This window comes from Lepus europaeus, chromosome 13 (genome assembly GCF_033115175.1).
Source record: "Lepus europaeus isolate LE1 chromosome 13, mLepTim1.pri, whole genome shotgun sequence".
NCBI classification, from domain to species: Eukaryota; Metazoa; Chordata; class Mammalia; order Lagomorpha; family Leporidae; genus Lepus; species Lepus europaeus.
Window position 1 is genome coordinate 45,427,064 of NC_084839.1, and position 17,657 is coordinate 45,444,720.

Genomic DNA, 17,657 nt, shown 5'->3' on the forward strand with positions numbered 1-17,657 from the left:
TAGTTGATAAAATGTTGTTTCAGGGTCAGGGTATATGAGGTTGTTTCAGAAAGACATTGGCTTTTGAATCAGTAGACAAAGTTAAGAAGATCCATGTCCACCAATGTGGACAGAGCTCATTCATTATCTATTCATTATCTATTGAGGGCCTGGATAGAAATAAACGACAGAGAAAAGGGTACATTCTCTTTCTTTCCCCCGATCCAGAACATCCATCTTCTCTTGTCCTCAGAATCCAGAGCTTCTGGTTCATGGGCCTTTGAACTTCAGGACTTCACCAGGGACGTCTGGTTCTCAGTCATCCAAATTCTTAATGAATTATACCACTGGCTTTTCTGGTTCTTCAGCTTGCTGACAGCGTATTCTGAGATTTCTTTTGTCCCATAATATTATGAGCCAATTCCAATCACTCTTCCCTCCTTCCCTCCCTCCCTCCTTCCCTCCCTCTCTTTGTCTCTCTCTCTCCTCCCCTCCCCTTCCCCCTCCCCCTCCCACCTTCCCTCCCCAACCCTCTCCTCCTATTGGTTCTGTTTGCCTAGAGGACTAGAGGACGTTGACTAATGTTAGGCACTGTTTAACACCCTATCTTCTCAAAAACAAGAAAAGATTCTCTTTATATTTTCTCTGTTAGCTCTGTATGAGTTCTGATGAATTACAGAATCCTCAAAACTTGCACTATTTTTCTAAAGTGTTTTTTTCATGGTCCTTTCTTGTCCTTTTCTTTAATCTACTCACTGAAATTATGCTTCTGGCCATTTTTTTTAACAGGCAGAGTGGACAGTGAGAGAGAGAGACAGAGAGAAAGGTCTTCTTTTGCCGTTGGTTCACCCTCCAATGGCCGCTGTGATCCGAAGGCAGGAGCCAGGTGCTTATCCTGGTCTCCCATGGGGTGCAGGGCCCAAGCACTTGGGCCATCCTCCACTGCACTCCCGGGCCATAGCAGAGAGCTGGACTGGAAGAGGAGCAACCGGGACAGAATCCGGTGCCCCGACTGGGACTAGAACCTGGTGTGCCGGTGCTGCTAGGTGGAGGATTAGCCTATTGAGCTGCGGCGCTGGCTTGCTTCTGGCCATTTTAAAAACTCTGAAATGACCACCAAGAAAGTTGGGTTCATGATGTTCACAGGCAGGACAGTCTGATGGAGGTGGTACAGTCGTAGGTAAACACGCCATCCGCAGGGAGCACCCAGAATGCCTGTGTGCGCTCGCTCTGTGCCTCACGCTAGAACCTCGGAGCTTGTTTGTTACTGCCTCTAGCTCCACAACAAGCAGCTCAGGACCACGTTTTCTCAGAGTCTTTCGGTGCACTCCACTCTGGTATAGGTGCCACTACTTCGTGCTCTCACAAACATCGATGTATTCACTAACGTTATTACTTCTCTGTCTTAGGCTGCTGACTTCATTGTCCCTGACACACAACACACACGCATACACACACACACAAGAATTAGAACCCCTTCTTCATCTCTGTTGTCTCTTATTTTTTAAAGATTTATTTTTTCCATTTGAAAGAGTTAGAGATAGAGAGGTCTTCCATTCGCTGGTTCACTCCCTAAATGGCTGCAATAGGCCAATCTAAACAGATCTGAAGCCATGAGCCAGGATTCTCCTCCAGGTCTCCCATGTGGGTGCAGGGGCCTGAAGGCTTGGGCCATCCTCTGCTGCCCTCCCAGGTGCATCAGCAGGGAGCTGGATTGGAAGCAGAGCAGCTGGGACTGGAACCGGTACCCACAAGGGATGCCGGCAATGTAGACCAAGGCTGTAACCCACTGTGCCACAGTGCTGGCCCCTCTATTGTCTCTTTAACTAGCATAATGGGCAGTTTTGCAGGATGCCTTACATGTTACCAAATAAATGAGTAAGGCTCTTTCAAAGAAATTATCCAGTATAACTTGGCAAATAGAAACATGGTTAGAGGACATCAGGAGGGGAAAAAGCTGCATGAGCATTTCTTGGGTTTATATGATTTGTAAAGAGAACTGAAGTCCTGGTCAAGGATGCTGGCCCTGGGCTCTCTAGCACTGGAAGGATGCCCTCTGCCTTTCCCCAAACTGTTTCCCTGATAAGGTTAGAATAGTTCTTATCATTCTCTGGAGAATACAGAACAATGACCTCTCCAAGTTGTTATGTCTGTAAGATGCTCAGGAACAGGGATACTCAAGGCCAGCTCAGCACAAGGTAATGTCTTTAATCCTTAGTCTCACTTCATTGAGCTCGAGTCCATGGCTTCACTGGATCTGTTCAATGGACTGACTGCTACTTATGGGAAAAGAAGGACCATGAACTTCATAGTACAAAAATCCTGTACAACCCGGAGGGAAAAGATAAAGCTGTTTCCACAAGCATATTAATACTTACTGAGCCTTTCAGACAGGCAGAGAACAGAACCAAATAGGAGTTCAGACAGGGACTAGAACCACAACTAAATACTTCTTGAACATATGCTGGCCTTTGCTCATTAAATAGAGAGGAGCTTAAAGTTAGATTACAGAAAGAATTTCAGGGAGAGAGAGTTATGAAGGAAAAGGGAGAGGAAAGTCTTGAGGTGGTGAGAAATTCAATGGATTACAACTAGACTCTGAAAGGGTTTTGTCGCAAAGTAGAACTAATGGATGTAACGCACATAATCTCCTTAGCTGACCACAACCCTACCTGTGTTCAGGCTTTCAGTGTTACATGGAGAGATAAGAGAGATTAGGTAAAGGATTCTCGTTAAGTAGAGCAGGAGAGTAGCACCCTCTTCTGAATTATAATTAGATCCTCAAGTGCAGTGTTGCCATGGACCAACTAATGAATTCTGAGCCTCCGCATACTCATAGGTAAATTGAGGGATAATTTACTCAGTAAGTCAGAGGAAGCCATTTCCTTTCCTGTTTTTATCCTGACCTGCCTAAGGAAGTATAATTATCAAACTGACCAAACCCAGAGTGAAGACTGTTTCCGATGCTGCATATACTGCAGCAGATCTGAGGGTGCAGCAGAAGGAAGCCTGAAATAGCAAATTCAGAGAAGAGGTGCTGCAGAAATTCCATCTTTAGCCTCACACATTATGCCTTTGTTTTCAAAGAGGCAGAAATCTAAGGAGGGAACTGGACCAATTTGCTCTGGGCTGGTGACAAATCCTGTGGGCTGTTCTGTGGCAAGAGGAGTTGCTATCTCATTGTCAGCTCTCTCCTCTCTCTTTTCTGATGTGTCAAGATAACTCAGACTTTTTTTTTCCCCGACTTATATGATCCTCTATCTAAACATGAGTTGAGAACCTACCGTGTACTGGAGATGGAAAATAAAAAATTCTGGTTGACATAGTCTCTGCCTTAGAGGAACTCACAGTCCAGAGAGGGGGATATGGAGATACACATATACATGTATGTCAACATATATATGTGTATATATGTACACATACACATATCTTCATATCTATATACACACATAATTTTTTGTTACAGTGTTGAAGCTGTAACTGAGAGGGGGCCTCACAGCCTGCACCTTTGCTCATTGTGGTTTTGGCTTCTGTACTCCACTTGCTTGCTTGCCTCCGTTTTACATCCTCCCTGTTTCACCACGGTTAGACAGAGCAGACCGAGTTCTCAGAACCGAGAAACGGCAAACAGTTCCCGGAGATGTAAGATCAGGGACCACAAGTGCATATCACAGTTTTTTATGTTTAAGATTATTTCTTCACTTCCTCCTTTTTAGACAGTAGCTTTCACTTTTAAAAGCACCAATGAAATGCATAGGTTCATAAAGACAGCCAAAGAGAAAATAAGAAAGTGCTTACGTATACACCTGTTTGTACTTGATTATATAAGCTTTGTGTAAACTGGGCTGGGGGCTCTCCTTTGCCATACCCCTGTTACTGGAAAGGCGAGGAGGGTCTGAGGTTGAACTCACAATAAATGATCCCTGCAATTTGCTTCGACTTTTGGACTCTGGTGGCCTCTGATTCTTGGGGGTAGTTGATCATCGGGCACTTCATAACAAATACACAGAGCACAAGGTGTATACACTCCACCTGGCCTGTTTTGGGAGTGAGCTTTGTTAACTGTGCCCATGCCAATGTATTCATTGCATTTCTTTTCAAATTTAACATTGAGCTATCTGTAACTGTGCAAGAACCTTCAGGTTGCTACAAGTAGGGGGAACAAGTTGTCTACCTTAAGTCCTGGGTAATCCACAAGTCAGGTTATCAGTCCTGTATCACAAATAGGTGGACTGGGACTTCAAGGGGGCAAGGACATTGTCTGCTTCAGTGTGTTTCAAATCCTCCAGGAGCCTTAGTAAGCATGGATTGTTGATTTCTACCTTGAGACTTTCTGATTCAGTGGGTTGGGGGTGAGGAGGTGGAATTCGTAATTCTAACAAGTTTCCAGATGACCTTAATTTGCTAGTCCGGGGATGACACTCTGAGAGGCATTGCTGTAGTGTTAGTATCTGGTGGAGCTGAGAATTGAACCCAAGTCTATTTTTCTGGCATAACTTCGCCCTTTCTGCTATACCACACTCTCTCCTCTCACATAGTATTATTACACAGAATGAGAGTTGGAAACACAGATATGTTACTGCCTTTTCCAGATTGGGTGACCAACCCTATACCCCAGGATGCCTTGGCTAGTTCTTTTTTCTTTTTGGCATATGGATGTTAGCTTTCCCCTTTCCTCTAATATGGATTCCAGGTTGGATAACACATTGGATGCTCATTCTACCGTTAGAGATTCACAGCCCAATAATTCACAGTAACATTTTAAAGACTTGAAGAGGCTATTGAACTTTGTTTAACCCAGTGTTCTCACACTTATTTAAGCATAGTGCCTTGTAATTCTACTTAGGTAATGCTTTTTAACACTTGGGTGAATGCTGACTCTCATGCATTTTCTTGTGTTCCATCTGTATATAGCTGGCCAACAAGAAAGTGGACTCTGAAGTGCTGTACCTTAGCCTCTATCTTTCCCCAGCACCTTGCTGGGCACATGTTAGACTCTCTATCAGCGAGTGTTGATTAAAACTGAATAAAGGCAAAAAACGAAAACCACCCTCCCAAACAAACAGGCACAATGATACAGTTTTTGAGTAGAAACTTTATCAAATAGGGCAAAATTTCTGTGTTCACTCTCACATTACGGAGTTTTGAACTGTGAGTAGAGCATTGGGTTGTGGGGTGAGGGGAAGCCTACCAAAAGGACCATGTATTATTTCAGTTCATCTCTGGTTTTGTAGGTGAGGCAGACACTGAAGAGCCTTCTCACGAAAAACGGGTTTGTGATTGTGAAACTCATCACCCTAGAAACTCGCTCTCTCTGACATCAAAGAGAGGGGAAGGGATCCCTTCTCTGGACAGTTCTGTCCAGAGAAGCCCCCCTGGGGCTTTGCTGTTCACCACCTGGCTGTTTCCTAACAGGTGGAAACAAAAGGCAAGTAGTCCTGTTGGCTTGACACACTTGAGGGCAGGGAGGGGTCTGTTCATCCACATTGTTCATAATCATAATAAATGAATCTAAAAGGCCATATCTATGTAGGACCCAGTAGGTGTCCAATACTATGGAGAATGTGTGTACATACCTGTACACACACGACACTATTCAATTTATAAAAGTGGACTTGTAGAAAATCCCTTACTGTACACATGAGACAATTATTTCTGCAAAAGAGACAAGCTTTCCCAGTCCCAAGTGTACTTCCTAGTACCCAGCTGACAAATATCAAAGGGGTACCTGTTCAAACGCCAGGCAGAATTTTAGAACCACTCCCAGTCCATATCCTTCTTTGACATTCGTGTACCCATTTTTCTCTGGTTGACATTTTTCAGCTTGTATGCCCTCTTTAGGATGCTTCCCTTTGCCTGCCATGTGGGCTGGAAACCCTTTCCCTGTGGAATGCTAGCCTGCCCTAAACTTGATTCTAGTGCTCTGATGTCCTGTTAAAATTGTCTACATCTGTCCTCCAGTGAATGCAGAAGGGGATGTTGTCACTCATTTATGTGCTTCATGCCACAAGGCCTGACACATTTGTACTCCGAGAGTATTTGTTGAACCCTACTGAGCTGTGTATGGGGGGCTCTTCTATCCTTGAACCCCAAGAATATGGGTGATACCTCAAGAGAAGTAGAAAGTCCTCCTGCCAAGACATTGAATGTGGACACTTACAGGGTGAAAAAAAATGTAGGCATTAAAATGGTCATGTCCTGTCCTTCCAAAGGACTACAGCCCATAAACAGGCATACGGCAGATCTGCGATATCATGATGTCATGGATAATATGATGAGTAAAAATAGATATCTGAAAGGCCCTTTGGGTGATGACAATTGAAAAAAGATCAAGAAACTGCTCTGGAATGTATTTGTGGAAAAATAGAGGCTACAGACTCAAGTCTAGATTTCCTGTGTCCTCACTTTGAAGGGAAGGTGACTTGCAAATAGCAGGTACTCAGTAAAGATAAGCTGATAATTAAAAAAAAAAAGAAAATTTTGTTAGGGGAGAGAGAGAGAGAAAACAGGAATGCACGACTATGTCAGACATAGCAAGCTTACCCCCTGCCTGCAACAGCTTGGGCTAGGCCAGACCGAAGCTGAGATCTAGGACAGCAACGCAGATTGTGAGCATGTGTGGCAGAAACCCAGCTGATTCATCACGACAGTCCCCCAGGCATCAGCCGGAAGCTGCGACCTGGAACCAGAGCAGGTATCTGAACCCAGGTACGCTAATGTGGGATGCAGGCATCGCAATCTAGCATTTTCACGGATACAGTCAGTGCCCACCCCTTAGCTGAATGATTGATTGCTCCTCTAACTTTCTCCCCTCAAGACCACCACAGGACATCCTTTCTGTACAGATTGCTGCCTGTCATGTAAAATTTGCATTCTCATTGACTGTCTCATGGTCATTACATTTATTACTCAAGTGAAATAAAACAGCCCTAGCTGAATACTTTCTTGGACAATGGCATGACATCCACAGCACGAGATAAATAACACTCAAATCTGGCTGGGTTAAAATGTTTACCTGGGATACACTCCATATTCTCAGGCTTGACTGTTAACTTTAGAGTGTAGGGTAGCTCAAGTCTAGAAAGATGACTAAAATTCCTGTCTTTCTATCCTTAGCCAGTGGCCGCTCCTTTCAGAAATTCCTGTTTGTCCTATAGCCACATTGATTAACAGCTCCAAAGGGCCTATAACTGGACCATGGAAATCAGCTTTCTGAAAGCATTCCCGTTTGTATGAACCACAAGGAGCTACCGCCAAGGGCTTTTTCAGAGGATGTCGGGGACTTGTGAGCGGTTTCCTCTTTATTCTGTACCTGGTTATTAATATTCTTGCCAGGACTAGCAACGCTTTCTTGCTTTTCTCCCTTGGGTGAGCTCTTTTCTCTCTTACTTCTTTCCACTTTCTTTTCCCCTTCTTCTATATACCTTGATCTATTTATTTCCTCCATTCCCATTCAGTGTCTGTTTTCCTTTGGGCAATTGTACTGAATTATTTAATAGTTGCTGCAATTTTATTTCCCTATTTATCCCATCCCCCTTTTTGGGTTTGTCTCAGTTCCCTTTGGCTCATGTATGCAACTCATGCAGCAACTCTTATCTATTGAAACCATAAATCACGGCTGGGGAGACACTGTTTGGACACTAGATGGGAGTGGTACAGTCCCAGGTGGGTGGGCAGGGGAGGCGCATGCATCAGTGACTTGCTTTCAGGAGGTTACATATCTGATCATTTTTCTGGGAGCACAGCAGGTAGCCTGTAATTGGTAATGAAGATTCATCTTTCCATCATTACACCTGCTAAAAGACTCCGCAGAACTTCACTGTGTCTGCAGTTTTCACAGTTTTCCACTGAGCTTTTCTCCTGAAATCTCTGGGTCAATGTGCAAGGGATGTAATTTTGATATTAAAAAAAAACAGGCGGGCGTCATGGCTCAATAGGCTAATCCTGCGCCTTGTGGCGCCGGCACACCGGGTTCTAGTCCCGGTCGGGGCACCGGATTCTGTCCCGGTTGCCCCTCTTCCAGGCCAGCCCTCTGCTATGGCCCGGGAGTGCAGTGGAGGATGGCCCAAGTGGTTGGGCCCTGCACCCGCCATGGGAGACCAGGAGAAGCACCTGGCTCCTGGCTTCGGATCAGCGTGGTGCGCCGGCCACAGCGCACTGGCCGTGGCGGCCATTGGAGGGTGAACCAATGGCAAAAAGGAAGACCTTTCTCTCTCTCTCTCTCACTGTCCACTCTGCCTGTCAAAAATTAAAAAAAAAAAAAAAAAAAAAAAACTCAAACATTTTGGAAACTTGTACTTGGTGTTACAGAACCCTCCAAAATTGGATGCAGGGATTTCTATAGAATCCTCCCCAAACTGATTCTGTTCTCATGCATGCAGCCAGCAGATAAGTGACACTACAGTGATGAGCAGAAGTAGGTATTTATTGCAAAGCACAGAGCAAGGAACCAGGTAGCTTTTCACATAATCCTCAGACTCCATGAGGAGTTAGGATGCAGGTTTTTATAGATTGAAGTTGGGCTTGAAAGGTCCACGTTCAGCCTGGGTCCAAGCTCTTGGTTGACAGTAGGGAATTTTGATGATGGGAAATTGGGGTCCAGTCAGGCTGGGGGCTACATGCTGGTGGTCATTATCTCTTGCTTGGGGTCTGGGGTTTCTGGAATGGAAACTCCTCAAGGCAAGACTGAACAACGAGGTGCTGTCTATAGGGGAGATAAATGAGTTTCCTGTTCAGGGACCCAGTTAGGACCAGCTGTACCCTTCCTTTAACTCAATGAGCCAATTTTAAAAAGAGATTGATTTGCAATCATAAAAGCAAAGCAAAGAAACTTTAAGCCAATGGAGGGGAGCTGGTAGACCATGGGAAAGTAGGACCTGGTGAAATCTAGCATCTCATCCAAGGCATGGTTCCAGGGCTCAGTTTCATTAGTCCTTTTCTAATCTTTTTAAAATGTCCTTTTTTTTTTTTCCCCCCTTGGGAGAGTTTTGTCTCCTGCAGCCCTCCCACTGTTTTCTCCAATATGGAAACAAAAGGATTGTAGAATAACACGATTCAGTGCAGAATGAGAGCCTTCTACCAAGAAAGATTATAATTAGGAGGAAGCCTAAACCGAAAGGGAAAAGCTCTAGCAGCATTTCAGTCTTCTGTCAGTCCAGTGATGGAGACCCTTTTAGATTGACAGCAGTTTCTACTGTTATTTCGTAAATGTTTGCTGTTATTGTTTCCTACTGGAGAAGTTATCTGGGGAGGAATTGGTCACATACCTTGTGATGTTTTTTGTCAGGTGCTGCTCAGGCTACTCTCTGGCCTAATTTTGTGACAGGGATTGGCTCCTGTTGTTAGAGAGTGCTTTTTCCAAAACTTTGTGGAAGGGGACCAAGGGCTTACATTTGCCAGTGGTCATTCGCATCCTCTTTACTCAATTATGAAGCTTGGTCATTCAGCTGATTTTCTTTAAGATGTTTATTTATTTGAGAAACAGAGTTACAGAGAGAGGGGGAGAGGCAGAAAGAAAGGTCTTCCATCCACTGGTTCACTCCTCAAATAGCTGGAGCTGGGACAATCCAAAGCCAGGAGCCAGGAGCTTCTTCAGGGTCTTCCTATGTGGGTGCAGGAGCATAAGCACTTGGGCCATCTTCTGCTTTCCCAGGCCATAGCAGAGAGCTGGATCAGAAGAGGAGCAGCGGAGACTCGAACCGATGCCCATATGGGATGCCGTTGCTCTAGGTGGAGACTTAGCCAGCTATGCCACAGTGCTGGCTGCCAACTGACATTCATCAATTCCTATAGGCAAGGCAATGAGGAATGGGGGTATCTTCCACTAAATGATACAAAGATAACAAAATCTCATCTTGTGTCTATATCCATGGTTAAGTCCTTACCTTCTAGTAGGAGAGAGAAAATATTTCAGTGTTCCCTAAACTGTGGTCACTTTGGAATAATAGAGCCATTGGTATTAATGAGTAATTGAGAAAAAATGGGATTCATGTTTAGAAAAATGGCACAACAATGAGAAAAATAAATAATGTTGCTTCCCCATAGAACTTCACAAAATGTTTATGTGCAAGTGGATTAGTGGTGGTAGGACCACTGAGCTCCCCCAGATTTTATCTTGAGAAAGGCTGCCATAGCAGTGTGGAAAGCAGTTAAGTGTTACAATAGAGAAGCAAATAGCGTGGGTTGAGTGAGTGGAGGGTTACTTTCGAATTGGGAAAATGAAGGACTCTAGCGAGGAGATTGTGTTTAAATTGAACTCGAGAGGATAGGTAGATTTTAGAATTGGGATTTGTGAGGGCAGGGTGTTTAGAAAAAAGGCACCTGAAAATAAAATCAAAGAGTACAAAGAAAAGCTTGTTGCACAGTCAATAATGGTGGATAAGAACGGAAGAAGTAGATTACAATTCTGAAAGACTTGACTTGGATGAAGGAGCCCTTTTTCATTTCTTACAGTATAAATGATAAGCACTTCCTCATTCAAGTCATAAAAAACTCCTTCAGGAACAATGACTCGCATGGAGTTTAAAAGCTGGAGCAATGGAGAGAGGCTTCGTAGCTGTGTCTTGAAGCCAGCTGTCTCCCATCACATTGGTCCTCTAGTCTGAGAAAATGAGGATGACTTACAGGACTCCTTGGGTTCTGGTGGGCACTGAATACATGTTCCAAGTGATATTTCACCATAGTCTCTGATATGCAGTAATTGTCGAATCAATGCTAATTGCTTTAATTACTTCTTCCTGGAAGAGAGAGAAGTATATACAGGCATTCTAAAAATACATAAAGCACAGGTAAACTCTGCTTTCATCATCTTCCGTGAATTCCCTTATATTTAGTTCACTGTGATCCAGATTTACATTTGTATTTGTACTTTTTAGAAAAGGAAATTTGGTCATATCAGCTTTATTTTCTGTATCTTTGGGGGTTTCATTTTTCATAATGTGTGTCCTATTCTTAGTGGGTTTTGTGCTAGGTGCTCAACAACTGGCTCTCCTATAAAATACACACACACACACACACAAGCTTATTATGAACTTTAATGATATAAAGAATATGTAGTATAAATTTATAATTAATAGCAACATACAACAATACTGTTTGTGGTAAATCCCAGAAAGCCAAATGATTACCATATAATTTTTGTTGATATTTGAGTTCTTTTATCTGTAGGTAATCTATGGCTGCAATTGATGAAAAGGAAAGTCCCTTTTCTTTAGATTGGAAAGATGAAAGTAAAAACAATAAAAATGTGTATCAGTAATTTATTTATCAATGGTGTGAATTAGAGTATTTCCTCAAGTTTTGTGTTGTTAGCAATGTGAAAACTACAGAATTACAGAAATAAGTTGATTTTTTCATTGTTATGATTTTTCAAGACTTTTAAAAGTCTAGAAAAATAAGACAGCAAGTCAAACCCTCTTTGTAGCATAGGCTGATTTCTGTTACATAGGCATTCCCACCTGGGTCAATTTGATGAATGGCAAAATGCAGTAAATTAATAATTAGGAAGTGCTGAATTCTGAGGATTTGTTTTAAATATAATTGATCGAGCTATAAATGAAATTTTAAATAATTATGGTGTCTAACAACTGACTCTCAAACTTCCTGAAAGTTTAACAGTCAGATATTGATTGATCAGACCACCACGGTAGGGGTTTCTTGCTAAAGTGACTTAGCTGGATTTTTGCTAAGACTGGATCATATAAGGAAGTACACAAATGGGCCTAGGAGAAGGTTCAGGAACCTGACTAAAGTTTGCTCAAGTAAAAAAATTTTTGTCACAGTGAATTAGCTGAAGGTGGCATTTGTGTTTTCTGAAGATAGTGTTTTAAAAAAATCATCAATGGTGAGATGCTGAACAGCCCTTTGTCCTGCTTTCTGCCTGCAGCTTCTTGCATTGTAAAGGAGGAATTTTTGGCTTCAATTTTCCAGCATAGACCTGTCTCCACTGGAGCCATTTTAATTTGGTTCTAGAACACCCCTCAATCCTGCCTGCTTTAATCTCGTCACAGCAGTTTCCAATAACATTTCTGGGCTCACGTTTCAGCTACCCGGCATCAGCAGTTTTAAAATGAATGCTGTATTTCACAGACAAGCACAGATTAAGCACTAAGTAAAATATCACCATTCTGGCCCTGGTTTCACAGGATACTCTGATGGGCTTTCAGTTCCTGAAACAAATGCCTGCATGGAGATTTGGTCAGTTCACCAGCATCCCAACTTTGCTTAATGATTAACTGTGATTCCAATTTAAGCCATCAAAATGCATCCTCCCCAGGACCATCTCTAGAATTCTATATGTAAATGAATAAATGTGGGATTGTGAGGACATCATTTGTCCACAATGATACTTTTTATAATGCTGTATCTCATTCTGCAACTCATGAATAACTTAGGACAAAATGTAGGAAGTTTTTGAAGCTGTTCTAAAGCAACCATATCCTGCTGAAGTCAGAGTTAGTTCTAATAACTAAAATTGGAATGAAAAAAATCAAACAAACATGGCTGCACAGGTGTGGCTGTCCAAGCACAGTGAATTAATGTAAGCATTGTTCTCCAGGGTCAGTTACCTCTGTAATTATTCCCAGAACACTCTTCAAAATAATGCAGCTTGGGGCCAGCGCTGTGGCATAGCAGGTAAAGTTACTGCCTGCAGTGCCAGCATCCCATGTGGGCGCCGGTTCGAGACCCGGCTGCTCCACTTCTGATCTAGCTCTCTGCTATGGCCTGGGAAAGCAGTGAAAGATGGCCCAAGTCCTTGGGCCCCTGTACCCACGTGGGAGACCTGGAGGAGGCTCTTGGCTCCTGGCTTCAGATCAGTGCAGCTCCGGCCATTGCGGCCAATTAGGGAGTGAACACCCATCTCTCTCTCTCTCTCTCAATCTCTCTCTCTGATTCTCCCTCTCTCTCTGTGTAACTCTGCCTTTCAACTAAATAAATAAATCCTTTTTTTTTTTTTTTTGGACAGGTAAAATTATAGACAGAGAGAAAGGTCTTCCTTTTTCCATTGGTTCACTCCTCTAACGGCTGCTATGGCCAGTGCTGCGTGATCTGAAGCCAGGAGCCGGGTGCTTCCTCCCGGTCTCCCATGTGGGTGCAGGGTCCAAGCACTTGGGCCATCCTCTGCTGCCCTCCCAGGCCACAGCAGAGAGCTGGACTGGAAGAGGAGCAACCGGGACAGAATCCAGTGCTCCAACTGGGACTAGAACCCAGGGTGCCGGCGCCACAGGCGGAGGATTAGCCAAGTGAGCTGTGGTGCCAGCCTAAATAAATAAATCTTTTTTTAAAAAAAATGCAGCTCAACATTGGGGCCCGAAGTCCAAAACTGTTTTTCTGGCAGGAAAATGTTTATATGAAGATGTTTAATAAAAGATTTATTTTTGAATGACATGCACACATACACAGACAGGGAGAGACAGAGGGAAGGAGAACTTGATCTTACATCCACTGGTTCACTCTAAATGTCTGCAATGGCCTGAGCTGCTCAGCCAGGAGCTCAGGATTCCATCCTGGTCTCACAAATGGTTGGCAGGGTGCATGTCTTCAGGCCATCCTCTGCTGTTTTCCCAGGCACATGAATGGGGAACTGGAGTGGAAGAGGGGCAGCTCACACTGGAACCTCCACTCCCAGGGGGAGAGTGTGTAAAGACATACTCCCCTGCCCAGACTATTTCCACTGGACTTCACTGTGCTGACTTGGGTTTTTATTCCTTATAGCACACCTGTGGTTTTGAGCTGTTTTTCCCAGGGTATTACTATATAGGCTCTTCTGCAATGTCACTCCCCACCCAGAGAGTCATTATTGATGGCATGAATGGCTTGTCGGTGCCCCAAATATCTTTAGAGTTCATGTCTTTTCTCCTATCTTATGCAAAGACAAATTTATCACTTATCTTAGTTTGGATTATGAAATCCAGTAATTGCCAAGGCAGTGCAGTGATTTTCACAAGCTCTAAGACCTACAATGTTTGTTATCGAGTATGGCAGAGATGGGTTGGCACACCAGCACATGCAGGCTGAGAAAAATAGGACAAGTGTGTGTTTGATAATTTTCCAGAGAAATGGATTTGCTACCGTTCTCAAATGTATCTCTGAGAAGGACATTCTGAATGTTAAAAATCCAGATCCCCAATTGCCACTACAGAGCTATGTAGCCACTGTATCCATACACGGGGATCTTGTCTTTAAACTAACCAACCTTTCTACTCTCCTTCCTTTTCTCTTCTTTCTAACCTTCCAAGTGAGCACATTTCCTAATAGCAGTTAACAGATTTTTGATAGAATGGAAGTCTTGGTTATAAATGAATATGCTTGAAGTCTCCTATAGAACTCACAGATAAAGGTGTATATATGTGTATATAACAAAGGGCAATTGTCAAATGTTAGATGTTATCTCCATAAATTATCCTAAATGATTTTTCTTTTATCATATACACTTATTTGTAAGGATGAAGCATTGAGCACTATAAAAGTGTAAAATATTGAATCTTAGATCTATTTCTGTCAATCTCTATAACCCAAGCACCAGCATTTCTCACCCATAATATCGCTACAATTTCCTAATTTGTCTACCTGCTTCCATTGTTGCTGTTCCACAATCCACTCTACAGCTTCTATGTTGCACATTTATGAATACGAGCCAGATCATATCACAAAATGTACACTCAGAGCAAAATCCAAACACCCTATCTTGGCCATGTAACAAAGCTCTGCGGGGTCTGGCTCCCATGTACCTCTCCCATATCTTCTCTCCCCTTTTCACCTCAGTGCTGCCATGCTGCCTTCTTTTCTGTATTTGAAACAAATGAAGAAGTCTGCCACATTGTGACCTTTGCACATGGCCTGGGACACCTTACTCTCCTTGATATTGTCATTCAGTTTTCAGTGTAAATATAATTTCATAGCAGAGGCTTTTCTTGACCATGCTAAATGTATTATCTATGCCTTTCATCTTTGTCATATCATCCAATTTTGATTCTTTTTATAGCTTAGAGCATTATTTCATTTATTCTTATGTATTTGTTTTTTGTTTGTATTTGTTCATGAAGGATTAGTTTCTCTCTAAACATAATGGAACTCAATGAAAGGAGAGAAATCTTCCATCTTAATATCATTTCATTAGTGCTTATAATAGTGCGTGGCACATTCAAATGTACTCATTAAATATTCAGCAAATAAATACATGCAAATATGCCACATGCAAAGATAAGTGTGTCACACGCTCACTTCCTTCTGTACCTAGCTTAGATTCTATGATCATGATAACCTCCATCTGTATATTCCTCAGCTCCCTTGGCCACCTTTCCTTCCAGCTGTTGTCCTCAGGTGGACTCCAGTGCTGGATACATCCAAGTGTCCACCTACTTAGCCTGAACTGAGGTACATGAATAGGAATAGAGAGACACAAATTGGCCACCTGGTTCCACCTTAAACCCATGATCAGAAACTTCAAATGGGACTTTGGTTCAGCCTTATTAATGATGCTAACACATTTAACCGTTCTAAGACTCATAGTTTTTTCAGATTTTAATATCTTTGAAATGAAGATGTAATTGACAATCAGTGGCGACCTCTATCGTCAAGATGGCAGTTCTGATATTATTCCTGAAGAGTATGGCTCAATTGAAAGACAACCGCTTTAGTTTTCATTCAAGAAACCATTTGAAGGAAGATTCTGAGTCTTGTTTCTGATTTGAAAATCTTCCATTAACACTTTCTGATAGAAAAACATCTAACTTGCAGAAAGGGCGTCTGTATTCACACTCTACAGTCCCCTCTTCTCATTCTCTAATTGTTTCCATGGAGATCTTAACAAAATGTTTGGAATAAGTAATATATTCATATAGTTCAAAAATCAAAACAATTGAAAAGTTTGCAGCAAGAAGTACTGCTTACATTTCTGTCCCATCTTCTAGCCTCTTCTCTCTCCCCTAAGAGCCAACCCATTTTATTAAGTATATGTATCTTCCTGATGATTATTTATGCAAATACAATCCAAAGTAAGCAGATATTACCCTTTTTTCATTCTTACTAAAAGGGTGTCATTAAACTCTGGTTTCTCCACATAACAATAGATACTAGAGGTCGTTTCTTGTTACTGCTTAGCGTTTCCTTCATGATGTCTTCAGTTGTAGACCTTCCACTATGCAGTTATTCCATGGTTTGTCTAAATGCCACCTGGATTATTTTCAAACAATTGTTGTTATGAAAATGCTGCAATGACTTTAAGCAAACATAATATCATATGGATATTTGACCCAATGCACTTGCTGGGTCAATGAGGACATGTATTTTGTAAGTTGAATTGTGTTCCTAGAAAGATATGTTCAACTCCCAATCTTTAGAACCTACGAATGTGACGTTAGCAGGAAAGAGGATTCTTGTAGATGTAATCAAGTTCAGATGAGATCATGTTGGATTAGGGTGGGCCCTAATCTAGTGATTAGGGTCCTTACAAGATGAGAGAAATGTGGACAGAAACAGAAGAAAGGATGTCATGTGAAGTTGGAGGCAGAGATTGGAGTGATGCAGATACAAACCAAGGAATGCCAACGATTGCCAGCAACCACCAGAAGCTAGCAAGAGGCAAGGGAGGAGACTTCTACAGAGCCTTCTCCATGGCTTGCCAGTAACTTGATTAAGGACTTCTGGTCCTTAACTGTGAGGGAATGCATTTCTGTTGTGTTGAGACACTAAGTCTGTAGCACCTTGTAATAGCAGCCCTAGGCAACTACTAAAATGCATTTGTAAATGTGAGACACAGTTCTGGGTTACCATCCAGGGCCATGCTACGTCCCCTTAGTAGCAATCACAGCAATGATTGCTATCCTCTAGCTTTACCAACCTGGAATGTTGTCCATCTGATAGGTGAAAACGATGCTACCTCATAGAGTCCTAATTTCTATTTTCTGTTTTATGAGTATGTATTTTATTATATATTTAAAGTCTATTATCTATTTTGATGAATTCTCTATCTTTTGGCATACTTTTCTGTTTGTTTTTTGCGTTTTGTTTCCGCTTGTAATTACACTGGAGGATTTAGTTCTTTGTAGAATATATTGCAAATAGAGTGTCCAGTACATCACTTGTCTTTTGAAGTATTTTTTTTTTTGACAGAGTGGATAGTGAGAGAGAGAGTCAGAGAGAAAGGTCTTCCTTTTTGCCGTTGGTTCACCCTCCAATGGCCACTGCGGCCGGCGCATCTCGCTGATCCAAAGCCAGGAGCCAGGTGCTTCTGGTCTGCCATGGGGTGCAGGGCCCAAGGACTTGGGCCATCCTCCACTGCCTTCCCGGGCCATAGCAGAGAGCTGGCCTGGAAGAGGGGCAACCGGGATACAATCCGGCGCCCCAACCGGGACTAGAACCCGGTGTGCTGGCGCCACAAGGCAGAGGATTAGCCTGTTAAGCCACGGCACCGGCTAAAGTATTACTTAGCTAGATTTTTCTTTATTTATTAACATTTTGTGTGGCTCCTGGAATTTGAGTCATAGTTAGCAAAGTTTTCTCTATTCCAAGTTTAGAAAGTACTTCACCCATGCCTTCTTCAAGAACCTTTTTTCTTTATCAAGCAGTTCATTGGAAATCTTGGAAGGATGAAGTTAGATCCAACTATATCTTTTTCCAGATGGCACATAGTTTATTTCAACACCATTTATTCTTGAAATGTTACCTTTATGATACAC